The sequence below is a fragment of the Numenius arquata genome, chromosome 5, assembly GCF_964106895.1.
Source record: "Numenius arquata chromosome 5, bNumArq3.hap1.1, whole genome shotgun sequence".
Taxonomy (NCBI): Eukaryota; Metazoa; Chordata; class Aves; order Charadriiformes; family Scolopacidae; genus Numenius; species Numenius arquata.
Window position 1 is genome coordinate 9887997 of NC_133580.1, and position 5451 is coordinate 9893447.

A 5451-nucleotide genomic window follows, 5' to 3' on the forward strand; every position below is an offset into this window, starting at 1 on the left:
AAACTCGTGTACGTGCCCCATATCATGAATGCCCAGTGTGTTTGTTGGAACGTGGAAACACTGGACCTACTGCATGTAATGCATACAGCTGATCTGCATATGCACAGCAAATCAAACACATCAAGAAATTTCATCTATTCCTGTACAGTAGCATTCTGTCTGGGACTGCTCTATGGCTGCACATCCTAGATTAAAGGCAAGTCTGCAAGTTCCATCAGAAGAAAAAAAATATTGAGAAACAGATTTACTAGAGAACACAAACCTGTCCAGGAAAAGCTGGGCGAGGAGTAGCCTTAGCCTTCAGTGGGCTGAGACAGGAAAGTGTCAGTAAGGAGGGTTAAAAAGAAACAGAAATATCTTCTAGTTATGCCACAGCCTTGCTGCTTTTCTTTTCAGTTGTATTAATCACTACAAGGACGTAAATGCAATATTTATTACAGGCATGAATAAACAGCTGAACAGATTTAAAAATACTTTCACTTTAATTATAGAAACAACATTGATCAGAGAAAATATTAATTGGGGGAGTATTTTATTTAAGCTTCTTGCATTTTCCCATAAACCAGTATTGCTAATCTGTTAAAAATAAGCATGACTCAAACTTCCATTTCCTGTGTGGCCAGAATTATTGATTAATCTTTGCTGTGAGGGCCTAAGTAATGCATAGGCTTCTTGCTAGTTCTTCAAAGAAGCTAATTTCCTTTGACCCTAGATCACTGAGTTATGATTATGAAAAACAATAGAATTTTTTATTTCCAAGGAAATGTGATCAGTCAAACTTTAAAAAAAAAAAAAAAAAAAAAAAAGGAAAAAAGGGGGGGAGGTGGTGAATACAAAAAGCAAGTCTTCTGTAACGGGGGCAGAGAGAGAACCAAGAGCAGATCAAACTCTGAGTAAGCCAGTCTCTGGGGCTACATCATCTAAACACCTCCCAGAGACTTCTTGAAAGTTTTAGACTTGTGTTTGTAAGATATGGCTTAGGTAATCTGAAATCTCTTCATTTTTCTGTAAATGAACTATTTAACAAAATACATAAAAATAAATAACAAAGACTGGCTGTATCATCTTTCCAAATCCATGTACGTTCATATTATATAGTTTCTAATTAAAACCAGAAGTTTTCTGCAGGAAGTAATACTAATTTCTCATTCCCATATATAGACAGAGTTATGATACTCAAAATAACTTTGCTCTGTCTTACATGCTCCTTTGTCTAGCTGTAACTTAAGGGGATATGTTTCCATGAAAACAGCTGTTACCTTGGCTGGCTTGACTTGGTTGAGAGTGAACCTGAAACAGGACTGGATTAATCAGGAAAAATGAAGCCTGACAGTGATCTCAGACACAGTTGTGGAAAGTAGTTCAATAGGTTTAATAATGAAATGATAAAATGGTGTGATAGGCCGTTATTATGCTAAGTCTTAAGTGACATTCTGGTGTTAATTGTAAAAGTTCCTTTCATTTTTTTTTCCTCTTCTTTTTTATTTTAAATGCTGATATTTGATCTTCCATTACCTTGTAGCAATAAGAGATAGCAGCTGTCATATTGAGTGGCCGACCACACTGATTTTTTTGGCCTATCCTTCTGTCCTGTATGACTAGTTACTAACAGAACACCTGAACCGTGGATTTCTTAATCCAAAGATTATTTTAATCAAAAAAAAAAAAAATCATATGGATATGGATTTGGATGTAGCAGGGCTGGCTTAATCTGTGCTGTAGAGAAGAGCTTTATAAAATGAAGTTTTGCTTTAGATCGCCTTTTCATAGAATCATAGAATACCAGCTTGGAAGGGACCTCAAGGGATCTGGTCCAACCTTTCTTGGCAAAAGCACGGTCTAGACAAGGTGGCCCAGCTCCCTGCCCAGCCAGATCTTAACAGTGTCTGATGTTGGGGGATCCACTACTTCCCTGGGGAGATTATTCCAATGGCTGATGGTTCTCATTGGGAAGAATTTTCCTTTTAATGATTTCTACATGGTGCTGAAGTTTTACTGGTGTTTAAATTAATGATGGGAGTTATATTTAAATGCAGTGTTTAGGAATGGAAAACATGTTCACAAACTTAAGGGAAAAAAAAAAGTGTAAATTAACTACAGGTGTTTTGTGCATAAAAACCCAATGGAACTATATGCACTTAGGGTAGTGCTCCCCATTCCCCCGAGTCCTACATCAGAGGAACTCAAACCCTGCTTTCAGCCCTTGCTTAGTTCTCATTTAATTTGTCAGCGTCACAAACTAACCTGTAACTGGTGCAGCGTGTGGTTTAGGATCTGGGGTTTATTCCAAAGCCCAGTAAATCAATGAAAGTCTTACAGCTACAGAAAAATGGTAGTTTCGGCAAAGTCACTATTTTGAGACACTTTGCTAAATAAATGTTGTCTGGGTACAAGAAACTAATCTGCTTAGACAGGATTTAAATGGTGGATAATAAAAAACTGAACAATTACATTGACTTACTCGTCCAGGTATCATGTGAAGTGCTTACTAACGTTGGAGTTTCATAAGGTCTAAAGTAACCCTCACATAGAAGTGCCTGTATTCTGTTATTGCCATTCTTGAGCTTTTTAATAGAGTCATAGCCATATATTTTATAAATATAAACATATGCACCTTTAAATCTTTACATTCAATTTGCAGAGCAAAGGTTTACAGAGCAGAAGTGTAGCAAAACCAATGTAATAGCTTCTATAATTCCCTGGTGAGGAACGGGAGAAGTAGAAAAACGAGGAGCAAAAGACTATCTGTGTAAGATGTCTTAATTTGGCACCATATTCTTGTCCGATTTAATTCTATCAAGCTATGTGGTTACAAGAGTGCCAGAAATATATCTATCAAGCCATTTTAAATAAAAAGTTTTGTGGACTTGTATATTCCATTCGTTTGTAAAACATCCTTTTGTGCACTGTAATGAACTTGAAATGAAACTTAAGTTATACTCTCATATCACTGAACAGAGTACTGTTCAGCTACCTCTACGTAAGGTTGAAGTAATTTGTTTTTTCCAGATTTGTTCACATTGTCATATAAAATATATTTTAAAAAAATCATAGTCCAAAGAACCTGTGTTTGTAGATGTACTTATAACTATGTTGTACCAACAAAGTCTGTGTGGAGAGTCGTTTGCTAATTAAAATTTTTGTGTTCTTTACTCTTTGCCTTGCATAACACAGAACTACAGAGGTGAATAAATATTACACTTGAGCTGCTTTTTTAGGGGTTTTAGATAAAGGAACAAAGACCAAATCCTAGATCCCGCAGTCACACAACAACACTTATGTGAAGGAACCAAACCATAGAAATGAAGTTGCCCGAACCTCATCATTTGTAAAGGACATTGAGTACTTTTTCCCCTCTTTGCTGTAACAAAGTAAGAATAATGGGAACTGAAGAGGGCCTGGCTTAGAGCACTACTCTGCACTCTGGTACCTCCCCTGCGTTACTCTGCTGTACAGGCTTCTGTGATTTAAAGCCGTAACCGGGTACCTTTTCATTTGCAGTCTCGGGCAAGAATAAATCCTAGCCCCATTTAAGCTGTATCTCTGAGGCGACGGAAGGACTATTTTCAGGGAAGACCCTTTACCAAGAAGTCCTATAGGATTTTCAAACTCCTTAATTTTACAGAAAAAGCCAGTGAATAGTTTTATTCATGAACCTAACATTATGGGGAGTGGCTCCATATCTTATTCTAATAAAACCATGTAAGAGTCACCAAGCTTTTTAAGTTACATATGTGTGAGCTGCTCCTTTTGCCTTGTCATTTAAGCAAGATGTGGCGTGTTTGTGACTTGCTGCTTAAGTCCCAGCCACCTCTGGCGGGGGAGACTGGCTTGCTGGGCTCTTATGTAAGGTTGCTCAGGCCCTGTATTTATTTTAGAATCCAGGGCACAGGCTAGGACTGTATATGGTAAGCCAACAGCTAATTATGTCAAGACTGCTGTTTTCTCTAACAAAATAACATTTGCGTCTGAGTAGAGGAAGTGTTTTGGTTGAAGTGCTTTTCCATCAGGAAATAGTAAATAATCAAAACTGAAGGTTTGCTTGGGAAAGTATTGATTTAAGCTATTCCTTTTAAGTCATGATGTTAGTTTTGAAAGCTTTAATAAAGGTTATTTAAAAAGTGGTGTTTAGATACAATATAAAGCAGAGAAAATTTAAACCAAATATGGGATAGCAAATTATTTCCCAACTACTTGCTCACTGTGTTCTTGTTTTATAACAGATTTATTCAGATGATATTTGAAATATTCTAAAGTCATCTGCAGTTACGTAATGCTTCATATTAAAATGATCATCCAAAACTGCTAACGATCTCTATCATGTAAAGCAGTTCAAGGGAAACTACTTATTCCACTCAGCCGTTGCTTCTCAGTACGGTTCCCTGACACAAGAAGCTGCACTGACTTCACTGGGATTTGGATGAGGACTGTGCTGAGCAAAGAGAACGGTGTATCACACCATCGCTCCTGGCTGTACCTGCCACAGCTCTGAAAATGTTGTCATTCAGCTGTAATATGCTTGTTAGGCTGTGAATGAGATGCCACAAAGTCCTGGAACATCTCTTAATGTCCTGTGGTTCTCTATGACTGAGTGAAAGGTACAGCAACATTTTTATCTCCAAAAGATGTAGCTGACTTCTTAATTTAACAGTTGTTAAGCCTCCGCTGTAGCAGGCGTGGATTGACTGGTCTCTGCTGCACACTACTCACAATCAGTAAAAATGTAAGGTACGCTATCTGTCATCCTCTTGGCCACACGTACAGAAGAAGGAAGACGGAACTGCGTTACTAACCTATCGCAGGGCTGGGCTTGGGTTTTTTAAAATGTATTTCTAATCTTCAAACAGATTTTTATTATCAGCAGTCACTAATACCAAGTTCTCCAAAAACTACACAATAGAAGAACAGATTAAGTTACGCTTACCAGTAACAAACAGCAACGTCATCAGGCCTTCTTTACCAGAAGTGTTATGTTTTTAACTAACCAGATAAATTGTGTATTGATACCAAAAATTCCTATATGAATTTTGGCTATATGAATTCCTATATGAATTCCTATATGAATATGGCTACCTGAAAAACAGAGCACTGACATAAGCAGCAAGATTTGCTACGAAGACTGACCTTCAGCTGCCAGATAGTGAACAGTTTACATCCTACGATAAGATGGCCTTTAAGCTGTTAAAGCAGAAAAATTACCGGCTAAAAGAATCTATAAAATGAAAGCCTGCACATGCTGTCAGTACCGGTTTTATGCCAGTGTAACATCTTTTGTTTCAGTAGATCTGCTCTTGATTTATAATGCCATAAATGAAAGGAGAATTAAGCTATTTATGTAAGTGACTTTATTTATATAACTGACTTACGCTGTGTTGTGTGATGGAAAAGAAAACCGAGCACATGCCTTTTGTGTGTTTTCTATGAGCTACAGAAAGATTTTGTGAAAGTAAT